The 16,202-nt window shown below is 42.5% G+C and overlaps 1 long non-coding RNA gene and 1 pseudogene across 1 annotated transcript in view; one reads left to right on the top strand and one right to left on the bottom strand.

The window, feature by feature from the left end:
* Positions 1–1,428: 1,428 nt before the first annotated feature.
* Positions 1,429–13,893, bottom strand: LOC135111890 (peroxidasin homolog pxn-1-like; annotated as a pseudogene).
* Positions 13,894–15,811: 1,918 nt separating this feature from the next.
* LOC135111366 (uncharacterized) overlaps positions 15,812–16,202 on the top strand; it is a 5,684-nt gene continuing 5,293 nt past the window's right edge. The window contains exon 1 of the long non-coding RNA XR_010273713.1: positions 15,812–15,968. This is a non-coding gene — a long non-coding RNA (uncharacterized LOC135111366). The remainder of the gene's footprint in view (positions 15,969–16,202) is intronic.

Genomic DNA, 16,202 nt, shown 5'->3' on the forward strand with positions numbered 1-16,202 from the left:
AACACAGTGTTAGGTTGTATCTCATTTAAAGCTGGCGTTATCAAGCTTGAGCCCACCATTCCTTCTTCTGCCCTGATTACTGAACCAAAGGATTTTGCTGATGCTTCCTTGTAGAGATACCTTTTATCATTATCTTCTCATCTCATTTACTCCCTCATTCCTATTGGTTTAATATCTTGCGTCTGAAGCACTAAGCTGATTATGTGGCAATGAGATTGTTATAGTTATTTTTTATGTTAGGTGAATACCCTCTCCATTAGGGGCTGATAGCACTAAGAGCGTGAATGATGTGTGTATGAGTGGATGGTGCTCTGTCTGGGCCACCCTGTGTGGGATTGCCAACCTGGTGGACAGATGGACAGGTGGACAGGTGGACAGATAGATACATAGAAACTCCCTTGCTGTACCCATTAAATGTAAATAAATAGATAAACTTTTATTTACTTTTCCTCTTTCCTGCTCTCATTCTTGCCTTCATTGTTTCCATTATAACCTACTCCATTAATTAATAGCTTTCTCCCCCTCCTGTTACATCTTCAAAGTGTTTCATCATTCCTTTCATTGATATTATTTTTTCTCATCTTATTCAGTATCAGAGGCTTCACTGTATTGTATTACTTGTGCAGTCCTGTAACAGTTTTTTTTTTTTTTTTTTCCTCTGTATGGCAAGTGTACATGTATTCTTTCCTGCCAAATTAAGGAGGCATTGTTCCCCTGATAGGAAGCACCACACCCTACCCATGACATATTGGGGCAATTTGGACACTAAAATATATATATATATATATATATATATATATATATATATATATATATATATATATATATATATATATATATATATATATATATATATATATATATATATATATATATATATATATAGCAGGTCAGCAGTTCTACACAAGATGACCCAGACAAAACACCACACACACACACACACACACACACACACACACACACACACACACACACACACACACACACACACACACACACACACACACACACACACACACACACACACACACACACACACACACACACACACACACACACACACACAGGGAGACTGAAGAGGGACATTGCTACATAGAAATATCATGTTTAGCCAATATTTTATTAAAAATAAAATACATATTACAATTTACATTAACATACAATACACACACACACACACACACACACACACACACACACACACACACACACACACACACACACAGGGAGACTGAAGAGGGACATTACTACATAGAAATATCATGTTTAGCCAATATTTTATAAAAAATAAAATACATATTACAATTTACATTAACATACAATACACACACACACACACACACACACACACACACACACACACACACACACACACACACACACACACAGGGAGACTGAAGAGGGACATTACTACATAGAAATATCATGTTTAGCCAATATTTTATAAAAAATAAAATACATATTACAATTTACATTAACATACAATACACACACACACACACACACACACACACACACACACACACACACACACACACACACACACACACACACACACACACACACACTAGGATAAAATATGAGTTAGGTTTACTTAGCAGAAGAAAATAAGCACGCAGAAATATAATTTTCAGTTTCCTACCACACCAAGAGACTTTTCCTTTCTTAACACAGTGAATGGAGGTGCAATGAAGTGAGACCATTGACAGAACACACATGAATAAGTTAGGGCTAAAAGGAGCTGAAAAGACATAGATGAATGATATTGAATAACACATGAACACACACACACACACACACACACACACACACACACACACACACACACACACACACACACACACACACACACACATCTCACTAAATTAAATAGAAAAGCTTCATAAACATAATTTGACCTTCAATGACCTTTCATTCTGGATCTGCTGAATTCAAAACAGCAATACATCTGACCTTGAATGACCTTGTGTCCTGGGTCTTGCTGAGGTCAACATATACCAACATTCCTCACTAAATAACCAAATTTCATGCAACTTGACCTTAAATGACCTGTATTCTGGGCCATACTAAGGTCATTTTGCAAGATTTGAATGAATATACCTTTTCTTGTGTCTGTTCTCTACCTAATCATGTGTGTGTGTGTGTGTGTGTGTGTGTGTGTGTGTGTGTGTGTTTCCATCAATACACACACACACACACACACACACACACACACACACACACACACACACACACACATATACACAGATGCATAGATACATACATACATACAAACAGCAGTAGCAGCATTATGAAAACAACTTAATTTTCTTTTTTTTTTTTTTTCTGTAAGATGTTATAGTCTTCCACAAACCCAAGGAGGAGGAGCAGGAGGAACATACATACATACATACAAGGGAGAAACAAACACAAAAATTTACAGCATTACTCCAGAGAGACATTGCTAAATACAACCACTCAACCCCAAATTCACTGTCATAATATACCATATATCTGCTGAACAAAAACAAAACTTGCCTCTTACACAGACAGACAGACAGAGAGAGAGAGAGAGAGAGAGAGAGAGAGAGAGAGAGAGAGAGAGAGAGAGAGCATCCCCACCCCTAACATACTTCACAAGATAGGGACATTGCAGAATATTCTCTAACCATTTCTTGTGACGTCAGCTCTTTAACTGTTGGCAAATCCGAGCTGGTTGGAGTCCTGAGTGGCCACTTGTGGGAAGGCACGGAAGGCAAATGCACACTGCACCTTGCACACGTGGTCATTCAGAATAGACTCAGGACTGTAGGACTGGGCCAGGTGGAAGCAGTTGTCTATCTTGAGGCTCTGGCAGACAGGCTGTGGAGGAGAGAGAGACAGAGAAACACTCAGCTTTGTATATAAGTGGACTCCAGGTACCATTGTTAGTTGAGGCTGGCAGACTAGCTGTGAGAGAGAGAGAGAGAGAGAGAGAGAGGGAGAAATACTTAGATTTGCCTTTAGGGAGTCTCTAGGCACTTGTTAATTGAGGCTCTGGCAGACAGGCTGTGGGGGTTGGGTTTAATAAGCAGATAAACAGACAGATAGGCACTTCCAGGCATTGATAGCATTATAAATAGCAAAACAAACAGACAAACAGACAGACAGACAGATGCACAAGACTCACCCCTTCCTTGGTACAGGTGCACATAACACAAGGAGAGATGCGTTCTGCTCCACTTATGTCGATGTTAGTCTTGCCTACGCCACATGACACACGCTCTTTCCACAGCTCAAGGTTCACCCCGGGGAGGTCGCGACATGACACTCGGGGGTTCCTGGGGGTGAGGAAGGGATAAGGGGATAGCATTTTGTCTGTGTCTGTATGTGTGTGTGTGTGTGTGTGTGTGTGTGTGTGTGTGTGTGTGTGTGTGTGTGTGTGTGTGCAGGAGCAGTACTTACAGGAAGGGGTCTGGAAGGTCAAAGACAGACCACTGTTCACTTTCCACATAGTCACAGTTGTCACACAGAAGCTTGGACAGTGTCACCTGTAGAGAAGAGACACACTTGAGCTCATTTGTTTGCTGCTAAAACACTTCATTTGTTAAGTAAGATCAAGATAAGTTAGCTAATTTGATTAGTAAGGTTAGACATAACTAGATTTAGGACAGATTAGGTAATTAAGTTAAGTTTTGAGTAGATTTGGCAAGGTTACTTAGATTTTAAGTTGATTTGATAAGTAAGGTGATTTACTTTTACTAATGCTACTATTATTTCTACTACTATTATTCCTTTCTATCCTATGGCTGACTGGGATAAGAATGTGTGTGTGTGTGTGTGTGTGTGTGTGTGTGTGGCTTGTGTGGGATTGCCAGCCTGGTATATAAAGAGAAATGAACTATTGCTATTACTACTACTGCTGCTCACCACCCACAGACAGAGATACTACTGCTACTATTATTACTATTACTACCACCACTACTTAACACCAACAGAGATACTATTACTACTACTGCTACCACCACCAGCACTCATTACTCACAGATGGATAGACTACTGCTACTGTTACTACCACCACCACCACCACCACCAAGGAAGACCCACCTTTCTTATTTCAGTGAGCTGAGGGTCGGTGAAGCGCACAAGTGGGTCAGCATTCTCATACCAGAACCGGTCACAGCAGCGGAGGTTCCTGAACTGAATGCCGAGGGTGCAGCCGAACGTGGGACCGACCAGTCCACCGTGCAGCGGCGTCTCAATCAATCCACCAGTGAACAGATCTATGTCATCCACGTGTGCGTACGTCCGTTTCATTCGCTCGATCACCGGCCTCGCTATCTCCCTGTGCAGGTCATCAAACGACCTCGCCCTGGTCAGGTTACAGAGGGCCCTGTACTCATTGTAAGGCTGCAGTCCATGGTCTCTGCCTCGCTGGATGTTGAGGGCAGCCAGGTCCAGGCCAGAGAATGGCTGCCGCTTGTCTTCAAAGAGATGGTTGGTCACCTCATCTGTCAAGAACTGGTCCAGTGTCTCCATGGACACAGTAGTCAGGCCGCGGATGATCTCATCAAGCATCCCAGGCTGGTAGAGTAGGTCTGGGTTGAAGAAGTGTTCGTTCAGCTTGACAGGAGGGTTGCGCTTGGCAAATATTCCGTCCATGCGCTCCAGGGAAGGCTTGAGTAGAGAGTGGCCAAAGCGGAAGGCTATGCCAAATTCATTGAGCACTGTTGGGTTGCAGTATGCATCGTAATCTGAGAGAGAGAGAGAGAGAGAGAGAGAGAGAGAGATAGTCATTAGGAGTGCAGTGTGTTAGAGGGAAATGTTGCACACATACACACACACACACACACACACACACACACACACACACACACACACACACACACACACACACACACACACACACACACACACACACACATTAACCTACCTTCAGAATAGCCCTCAGGCAGCAAGTTAAGCTCATACAGATTAACAGCGTTCCACCCCAGCACCCTTGGCAGCCACTCATTGTACGTGACATGCTGGTTGATGGCCGTCACGATACGCCGGGCATTTTGGAAGAGCTGCTCATCATTCCAGTGTTTGTTGAGGCGCTTCAGTTCCCCGGCCACTCTGTTGTGTTCACGCATCATCAGAGTGTGTAGCGCAGCCAAGCCAGGCTGCTCTGAGGCCCGGGTGTCTCCTGTGGGTGGGAGGAAACAGACAAGTGGATGTTTTCAAGGCTTTCTCTCTGTTTTTTCCTCTTATTCACTCAGTCATACACACACACACACACACACACACACACACACACACACACACACACACACACACACACACACACACACACACACACACACACACACACACACACACACACACACACACTGCAAGAAAGAAGGGAAAGAGGAGACCTGATAACAATGTTCAAATTAGTAAATGGCATGGAGAAGATAGACAGAGATGACCTAGTTGTAAAGGTGGAGGAAGGAGATAGACGTACAAGGGGACATATGAAGAAATTAAAGAAGAGTCATTGTTTGGGAGATATTAAGAAATACAGCTTTCCGCATCGAATGGTTGAAATATGGAATAACTTAAAAGAAGAGGTAGTTGCGGCAAAGAGTGTGCACATGTTTAAAGAGAAATTGGACAAATTCGGGTATGGAGACAGGACTAATTGAGCTTTGGCTCGGACCCTGTATTATACAACTAGGTAAATACAACTAGGTAAATACACACACACACACACACACACACACACACACACACACACACACACACACACACACACACAGACAAACAAAAAACATACTCTTTGAAGGGTCTCTATTTCTCTTCCTCTCTCTCATTCACCCATTCAGTCAATCACATACACATAAATGACTCTTTAAAGACTCTCTCTCTCTCTCTCTCTCTCTCTCTCTCTCTCTCTCTCTCTCTCTCTCTCTCTCTCTCTCTCTCTCTCTCTCTCTCTCTCTCTCTCTCTCTCTCTCTCTCTCTCTCTCTCTCTCTCTCTCTCACTCAGTCATATGTAGACAGTGACATCATCTAGTAAGCAATGCAAACAGTAACCTTACCTAACCTTACCTAAGCTAACCTCAGCCAAACACTAACCTCCAGTGAAGCACCGGCCAGAGGGAGCCTGACACTCGTGGTTCTCATTCTCAGTGGGCAGCAGGTCTTTGCCTCGCAGGGGGTTGGGTGTGCCTCGTAGCATGCCGTCCTGCAGGGGTAGTGCAGTAGCAGTAGTAGTACATTATTCTGCATCTCTCTTTCTCCCTCTTTTCAGAACCAATAGGTGTGTGTGTGTGTGTGTGTGTGTGTGTGTGTGTGTGTGTGTATGGGTGTCAGTGGCCAGCCTAGCACTGTGAGATGCTACTACTACTACTACTACTTTTCAGGTTGTTAGCACCCAGTCAATAGGGAGATTTTAAAACAAGATCAGACTAGTATATAGATGTGGATGACAGATATAGAAGCCTCATGCTGGTTTTCCCCGGTGCTGCACACTTACTGACTTGGTCCTCAGTTGCTGCTGCTCACACTTGTCCGAGCCATAGGTGTGAGAGGCGTCGATGAAGGCAGTCACTTGGTTCATTTGCTCCCGGTAGCCTGGTCAACAAATTACTTGTGTTACGATGGTGATAATGATAATAGCAATGGTAATTCTTTCACTCTTGGGAGCCTGCTTGAAGGAATTATGTTTAAGCAATAGTAATAATATGTTTAGGTGATGAAAGTGTTATTGGTAGTGTTGATTTTCTTCTTTTATCATTTTATTGGCCTTGCTGTGTTAAGTTTAGATGATAGAGACTAAACACACAGACAAACACACAGACACATTATCTCACACTCTATGTGTCTCTCTTTGTCTCCCTCACACCTACATGGAGAAGCAAAGACAAACTATCTCACTCTCTCTATCTGTCTCTCTCTCTCTGTCACATCCCACAAGAGGAAATAGACACACACAGCATACCTTCATATCCTCTCTCTCTCTCTCTCTCTCTCACACACACACACACACACACACACACACACACACACACACACACACACACACACACACACACACACACACACACACACACACACACACACACACACCTAGAGTCAGCTGGCCTGGCATGGAGCGGGTCAGGGGGATGCAGAATGGCTGGCCAGATGATATATTGACAGGAGGGAAAAATGGATCGTTCTGAGGAATGGCTATGGGGAAACACTCAGGGTGGACTGTCTGGGGAGAGTCACATCTGCGGCAATCCAGAATCAAGTCTTGGAAACCTGGAAGAGAGAGAAGTGAATGTGTTTAGTGGGTGAGGTGAAGAGATGCTGGGCCAGGAGTCAGTGTATTTACAGACATGAGGTAAAGAGAGAATAAGTACTTTTTTTTTTTATCAACACATACACAGTTAAGTTGATATTAGAAAACATATACCTGTTAACACTAGAATGAGAAAGAGAAACAGGAGATTTGATAACTAATGGAAAAAAACAGATAATGATAAACAACAAAGATAGATTAGGTTAGGAACAGACTAAGAAAATATATAGTTTTAGTGACAAGTATGCAGAAATTAAAGAAAACTAGACATATAAAGATCAGGAGACAACAAATCAATAGTTTATCAGACCTTGGAAGCTACAACTATGTAAACACACACACACACACACACACACACACACACACACACCTACCTTTGTTGATGGGGGTGAAAATAATATCATGGTCAATAAACTGGCCCCACTGCATGACCATTAGGGTATAGCGGACATGCGGTGCAGACGCATCGTTGTGCATGTTGGTGGAAATGAGCCGAGGGGAAGGGAGAGGCTTGCCGGTGACTCAAGTGACGCGAGGCTTAGACAGACCTGGGAGAGACAAGAGAAGGTTTAGGGGTACTTGAGTGTATTGTAAAGAAATTCATTTGTTTATCTATCTGTCAGGCTGGGAGTCCCACAGAAGGCAAGATTTGGGGGTACTTGATTGTACTGTAAGGAAATTGGTTTGTTAATCTATCTATCTGTCAGGTTAGCAGTCCTATAGAAGATAAAGTATGGGGGTACTTCAGTGAGAATTAAGTTTATATATCTATCTGTGAGACTGGCAGTCCTATACAAAGCACAGACAAGGCACCACACACTCACACACACAATAATAACAGTAATATATCTATCTGTCTGTCTGTCTATCTACATACAAGGCTAGCAATCCCACAGAAGCCAGCCCAGACAAGGCACCACACACTCACACACACAATAATAATAGTAATCTATCTATCTGTCTGTCTCTCTGTCTACATACAAGGCTAGCATTCCCACACAGGCCAGCACAGACAAGGCACCACAGACTCATTTACAAACATATTTATTTATACTCTTTCCTAACTTTATCAAGCTTCAGTTCTTTATTTCTTGTCCTGTCCTGATTACTGACCCTGAGAATTTTGCTTATGTCATCCTTGTCATGCTCTCTATATCACTTTGGGACCTCTAGCTGTCTGAAATGACTTCTCTCTGATTCTTAACTTTATAAAGCCTGAACACATTATTTATGTTCTATCCCTAACACTAATACAGACACATAGACATCTATCTGATCTACTCTTGACTTTATCCCTTACTTCATCAAACTTAAACACTTAATTTCTTGACCTATCCCAAATACCAACACACACACATGCACACACACATATATATACACACATACACAGACATACAGACAGACAGACACTCACCGTCCTCATAAGAAGGACGTAGGAGTCGACTTTTTGCCCTGAACGACTTGCCGAAGGACGGGAAGTTAAGATTATTGCACCACCCTGTAGCTGTGCGGAAACGCAAAGTGTGGTAGCAGGGCAGTGTCTGGTCGTCACGCTCAAACACGCTAGGAATTTCCATGATATCGCTGACGTCAGTGTTAGGCAGAACCTCCATCAAATCCAGTACGTTGTTTGGGGAACCTGACTCAATGTCTTTGAGCTGGCCGTCTGCTGCCCGAGTCTTGCGTGACCTGGCTCTGGTGGTGGAGAGACTGTCAGTGGTGAGGCGTGGTAGACAAAACTGTGGTGTTTTTATCATTTTCTCTGTTGTTTTATTGTTTGCTTGGCTTTCTGTTGTTAATTATGGGAAATTTCTGCTGTTTTTTGTGTTTTTTCCAGTTATTTTATTGTCTACCTGGTGTACTAAGGCAAATTAGATAGAGATACATACATACATACATACAAACATACATGGATGCATTACTGACATGAGTAAAAGTGAGATACACACACACACACACACACACACACACACACACACACACACACACACACACACACACACACACACACACACACACACACACACACACACATTACTGACCACAAAAGTAAACAAAAACTCACTCAGAGAGGAAATTGTTTACAAATCGTGCCAAAGCAAACTGGAGAATGAAGGAAGAGTTTGATATCTTGACAGCCTGTGCCTTGGGCTTGCTGAAGGCATAGGCTGACCCCAGCGGCCCCTTGTGGTCAGCAGTGAGCTCTGTGTATGGGGGAAACACTGTCACCTTACTTAATACACTGCAAATGTCACTGGCAATCTGTATAGCCAGGGGTATGACAAAATTCATCATTTTCTTTACTTCATTATGCATGTTAAATCTTTCATTGATGTTTGATATGAAAATTTTTTGTGATTTTATTTATTTGCTTTATTTTGTTTATTTATGCAAGAGCAACAAAAAATGCAAGAAAATAAAAAAAGAAAAATACTAATTCATTTATTACTTGTTGTATAGCACTCTCTGAGCATAACACCAGGTACACATTGAATAATCTCCTCTTTTTAATCTTTTCTTTCCTGTAGGTGCTCTAAAATATTCTATGCATTGCCTTTAGTGTTGTGAATGGCACCATATATCTGTGCAAGAGTTAATGGGAGTGTCTGTAGTCAGGGATACCACAAAATTCTTAGTGGTTTTATCTATTTACTTTATTTTGTTTATTTAAGAGCAACAAAAAATGCAAGAAAATAAAAAAAAATTTCAATAAGCATATTTCTGATACAATTTTCTGTACAGAGAAAGATTTTGTTATGTTAGGTTACTGTAGATTCAGCTTAACCAGTCAACCTTGCTAGATAAGATTGTAATGCATTTTCACATCATAAAACTCATAAATCTATCAAAATTTGAAAAGTTTTGTATATTTCCACATTCATTTTCAAGGATGCATGACTGACTGCACAAGACAAAACTACAGTAACCTAAGCAGGCCATACCTAACAAACAATTCACTACTTACAAGAAATTATATCAGGAAAATGATCATTACTTTCTCTTTTTTCTGGAGTCCCAGATTGCACAGACTCCCTGCAACAGACAACAGCACAGGGCAAGTAACCAGTACAGACACAGGGAAGGAACTTTACCACCATCACATTGATTTGACTGTGCCCATAATAAGCAGCAGTGTGTGTGTGTGTGTGTGTGTGTGTGTGTGTGTGTGTGTGTGTGTGTGTGTGTGTAGGGGAACAAAAAAAAAGAAAAACAGGTTACTGGTCAAACCTGGTCAAACTTGTTGGGCTCGTAAAGGTCGAAGGGAGCATAGAAGGTGTCTGTGATGGGACGCTCTTTCACCTTCTCCTCCTGGCAACAAGGAAAACATTGAGAGCACAAGAAAGGTTGGTGCAGTAAACCATTGGGCCTACACGTGGCAGCCCGTCTCTACTTCCAATGTCATCCCTACCCATACATTGGTCTGTGATGAACTTACAGAACATTTGCAGAGGACACAGTACTGGCATGTCAGGATTTAAAGCAGAACACTTGCAAAGAACACTGTACTGGCAGAACTTACATCAAAATAGGCCACAGTATTTGGCATGAGAGAGGCCACAAATTTGAAACACCTGTGAGAGATAATGGTTTGTTAATGCTTGGTCTGGAAATAGATGTTGACCAAAATTAATTAGACAAGCCAGTGAGTAATGATAGAAGTTTACTGAAGCTTCCTGAGGTCTTGCAGTCAATCTGGTTGTCATGTTCACCTCAAATACATCAGTCTAAGGCTCTGAATAACCATTTCACTAACTAATGCACTCATCTATCACACAAACACATACTTGAATCTTCCTGAGGTCTTGCAGTCAATCTGGTTGTCATGTTCACCTCAAATACATCAGTCTAAGGCTCTGAATAACCCTTTCACTAACTAATGCACTCATCTATCACACAAACACATACTTGAATCTTCCTGAGGTCTTGCAGTCAATCTGGTTGGTGTCGGCCATGAGGATCTGGGTGTTTGCCGGGCCGCGCTGCACCTTGAGGAGGCCGCCAGAGAAGGCACGCAGCTCGTCACTCTCCTCCTTGCTGGACCCGTAGATTACCGACCCATCAATGAAGGATGTCACTTGGTTGATCTGTTCTCTGGGGCCTGTGTGAAGTGTCACCATTAATAAGAGTGATGATAATTTTTGTCTATCCATGTATCTATCTATCTATATATTTAGGAGTCGGTAATAATAATAATCTCTATCTATTTATATGTCCACCTGTACATAATCATGGCCCAGACAAGGCACCACACACACACACACACACACACACACACACACACACACAGCAGATGCAGGTACTTCCTAGAGTCCATATATTGATGCACCCTGACAAACACACAGACACACACACACACACACACACACACACACACACACACACACACACACACACACACACACACACACACACACACACACAGTAGATGCAGGTACATCCTAGAGTCCATATATTGATGCACCCTGACAAACACACACACACACACACACACACACACACACACACACACACACACACACACACATCCCTTCCCAAACAGACAAGCAAGTGTATGAGTGAGAGAGTGCCAAGAGTGCTTACCTAATGTGCATCCGGTTCGGGGGGCAGTGCCAGACCGTATGTATTCTTAGCACTTTTGCTTGAGTGGGGAGTAGACCGGGTCGTTGTCTGGCAGCCGGATTGGGTAACACTCTGGGTGAAAGTCTCGGAAGTTGACGCCACAGCAGCGCAGACGTTGACCAATGTAGCCTGGGGGGGGGGTATTAGGTTAGGTTAGATGAGGTTGGGTGATGGGATAGATAAATTTCTGTTAGCTTAGGTTAGGTCAGGTTGGGAGATAGATTCTGTTAGTTTAGGTAGGTTAGGTTGGGTGTTGGGAGATAAATTTGTTAGGTAAGGTATATCTACTTATTTGCACCTCAACCACAAATCACTCAACCACAAACACATATAGCATTCTCCAAAGCACCCCAAATTACAACGCAAACAGTCAGACACACCAACACACACACACACACACACACACACACACACACACACACACACACACACACACACACACACCAGCTATTATCAGCACACACATTCAGTCCAAACACACCAACACAAACCTACCATCTGGGGCGTGTGTGCCAAGTCGTGGGAGATGAACTGGCCAAACACAGCAGCCACAGATGTCATAAACTTGTGGGGTGTGTCATGGTCACGGTGCAGAGCCAGGCTGATGGCTCGCGCTGATGGCAGGAAGTCACCAGAAACAGCTTGGCGAGGAACAGCAACTCCATCGCCATAATCCGCCGGGAGGAAACGGAGGTAGCGAGTGTTGGTATTGCCCCATCTCGGATTCTGCACGTTGTTACAGTAACCGTTGAAGGCTCGGTATTTGCGTGGCTGGCAGGGAAAGTCCACCTCCACAGGGCACTGGTCGCCCAGCACCGTCCCCCGCACATCAGCTGTAGGCAGCCCATAGCTCACCTGGTCTCTCTCCAGCCAGAATCTTGAAGCAGGGAGGGATAGGGGGGTGTTGAAAGCTGGAAGTGCTAGAAACTCAAAATTTCAACTCAGGCTTATCTCAATCTGTATGGTTTCTTTCTGTCTCCTTTTCAAATTTTTCTCAATGTCCTGTTTTTGTGAATTGCTACCTTTTTAGAAATGAAAACCTACCACTAACAGTCTTCTGATCATCCCTATCTCCCTTTTAAAGCCTAATTCAAGCTTGTTTGTTTGTAATCTCCTCCTCTGCCTTCCTCCTATCTTCTTTTCAAATCTCTCAGTGTCCTGTTTTTGTTAAGTGCTACCTTTTTAGAATTGAAGACCCACCACTAAACACTCTGATCATCCCTATCTCCCTTTTAAAGCTTGTCTCTGTAATCTCCTGTGCTTTCCTCCTATCTTCTTTTCAAATCTCTCTGTCCTGTTTTTGTGAATTGCTACCTTTTTAGAATTGAAGACCCACTACTAAACACTCTGATCATCCCTATCTCCCTTTTAAAGCTTGTCTCTTTGTAATTTCCTCCTGTACCTTCCTCCTATCTTTTTTTCAAATCTCTCAGTGTCCTGTTTTTGTGAATTGCTACCTTTTCAGAATTGAAGACCCATCACTAAATACTCTGATCATCCCTATCTCCCTTTTAAAGCTTTTCTTTTTGTAATCTCCTCCTGTGCCTTCCTCCTGTCTTCTTTTCAAATCTCTCAGTGTCCTGTTTTTGTGAATTGCTACCTTTTTAGAATTGAAGACCCACCACTAAATACTCTGATCATCCCTATCTCCCTTTTAAAGCCTAACTCAAGCTTGTCTCTTTGTAATCTCCTCCTGTGCCTTCCTCCTATCTTCTGCACAAGTTTCCCAGAGTGTGGTGTGAGTTGGTAAGGTGGCACCAGGAGTCAAGACTCACTGTTGTGCAGTGTATTTGGTGGCCTCCTCTGAGATGAGAGCAATTCTGGAGATGTTCTTGGCTACAACCTTGGTCTTGTGTGATGCGGCCATGAACCAGGCGGGCGTGCCAGGGACCTGCCGCGCCCCTGGAATGTGATGACATGGGATGTTGCATTGTGGGTAGAGATTCACATAAGAACACAAGGGCTACAAGTGGGCAGTCCTTGTATAAAATATTCCTGCTCATTTTATTGCTGCTACTGTTTATTGATGGGTAGAAATATACAAGGGTCTCTCTCTCAGTCTCTGTCTTTCATCCCTTTCAATGGTAAATTCCTGAACCCCCAGCCTAATTCTGTATCTCCCTTTGCCTGTGACTTAAACTCTTCCAGGATGACCTTTTGACCTTTCTATAGTGGCTGACACCTTAATGACAAACCAAAACTGGACAAACAAACAAAAAAAAAACACAACAGCTAGGTAAACACACACACACATACACACACACACACAGACACACAGACAGACAAACACTCACCGCTCTGGTATATGGCAGGTTCAACAGTATCAAATCTCTCGTTCACGGCCACAGCAGCTTGTTGGACTAGGTTACCCATGTCTCGGAAGCTGATGTGGGGCATGGTGACATGAGGACCTGTGGCAGAAGATTCATTGAGTGATGGATGGATGGATGGATGAATGGATGGTTGGTGAATTGAGTATGGTAATGTTAGGAACTGTTAGAGATTGAGAATGGATGGATGGAGTAAGCAGGTTAGTGATTGACAGAGTGACTAATGAATTTATGAATGGATGCATGGACTGTGTGTGTGTGTGTGTGTGTGTGTGTGTGAGTGTGGATGAGTAATTGAGTATCTGATGAATGGATGGATGGACAGAATAGCACCTTACAAATTAGTATAGTGCATAATAGTAGTTGTAATACTTAAATATAGTAATAGTTTTGTGATATAATAGTATGTTGATATCGCCAAGACTAGTGAAGCAACATTACATAAACTCAGTGATAGTATTTATGATAACTTTATGATAATTTACACCACCATCACCACCCATTACTCACTTACCTGAAGGAATGGGGTCAATATCCACAGGTAAGGGAAATCCTGAGGTTCCTAAGGGGATTTGCTGAAGGGACCTCTCCTCTCTTCCTCCTCTTTCCCCATCCTTTCCTCCTCCCCAGACCTCCATGCCTGCCACAGTCAGCCACAGGACACCACCATGTCACCACACAGGCTGTCATACACACTCTGGAGAAGAAATGGAGCGAGATAATGCAATGACACAAAGGGAAACAATTTTCAGGGTCAGTAATTATGTTTAGGAAAATAAATAATTGGTTTAAACTTAATAAAAGGTAGAGGTTAAGAGGGGTCTGATAGTGGTCTTAAAGTGGTATAGGGGACATAATAAGAGTGATATAAGCAAAATTCTCCAGGTAGGGCAATAAATAATGAGTTTGTGCTTGATAAAGGCAGAATTAGATTAAGAGGAAGTCTAATCCATTTCTTCAAGTGATGTGAGATGCAACAAGGGTGATATAAGCAAAATTCTGAGAAAATAAACAGGGAAGGACAAGAAAAATGGATTCAAGCTTGAGGATAGATTTAAGAAAGACAGGATAGAATGGCATAGACTCAGTAATCAGGTTGTTAGTACTGAGTCATTGGGGAGCTTTAGACAAATTTATGGATTGGGTGGAAATAAGGTAGAATAACACACACGGCAAAGGATAAGGTAATATCATAAAGGATAATAATATATTGGGGCTTCCACTCATTCACCCTGCTCTTATAGACAGGGTGGCATCAAAAGTATCCCTCTCTCTCTTTCTCTCTCTCGTAGCATAGAAGTCATAATGTAGTCAAGATTGCCACATTTATCGTGTCATATTTCACAAGAGTTACTAGGTATCTTATCTCTTTTTTGGATATCTATTATCATATAACGAAATATTAAAATAGAGTATTTTTACATGGTATGCTTTTCATACTATCTAATTTCCGGGGAAAAAACACTTATTTTGCTCTTTAATTGATGAAACTCAAGATTAGTGAGACTTTTCCTCTTCTAGTATATTTCCACAAAATATGAATGCACAAAATCCCCTAAAAATGATTTGTTTTTATAAGTTAGAAATAAAATCTGCATATTGAGATGGTCTTTTTGGCAGCGCCAAAACAGTGTAAACACAGATCTGTGACCGAGGTGAGCTCCAGCCGCTGTTGTGTTTATTTTACCTGTCCCACGAACACAACAGCGGCCTGGCCAACATTCAGCGACCTGGAGACACATTACCAAGTAAGCAAGTGGACATTGCCGCCCTGACAAGCTTTTTCAAGTCTAAAGACGTGCTGGGTATGACAAGCTGCAGCTGAGTGCTTTGGCATAACAACACAGCGGCATCCTGGCTCCCTCCCCGCGCACAGTTTGCTCTCTCTCTCTCTCTCTCTCTCTCTCTCTCTCTCTCTCTCTCTCACCAAGAAACAACAAAATTTGCTCTGCGGAGACGAGGTTAATGTGTGTTCAGGAACA

Source organism: Scylla paramamosain, chromosome 22 (genome assembly GCF_035594125.1).
Source record: "Scylla paramamosain isolate STU-SP2022 chromosome 22, ASM3559412v1, whole genome shotgun sequence".
In the NCBI taxonomy this organism is placed as follows: Eukaryota; Metazoa; Arthropoda; class Malacostraca; order Decapoda; family Portunidae; genus Scylla; species Scylla paramamosain.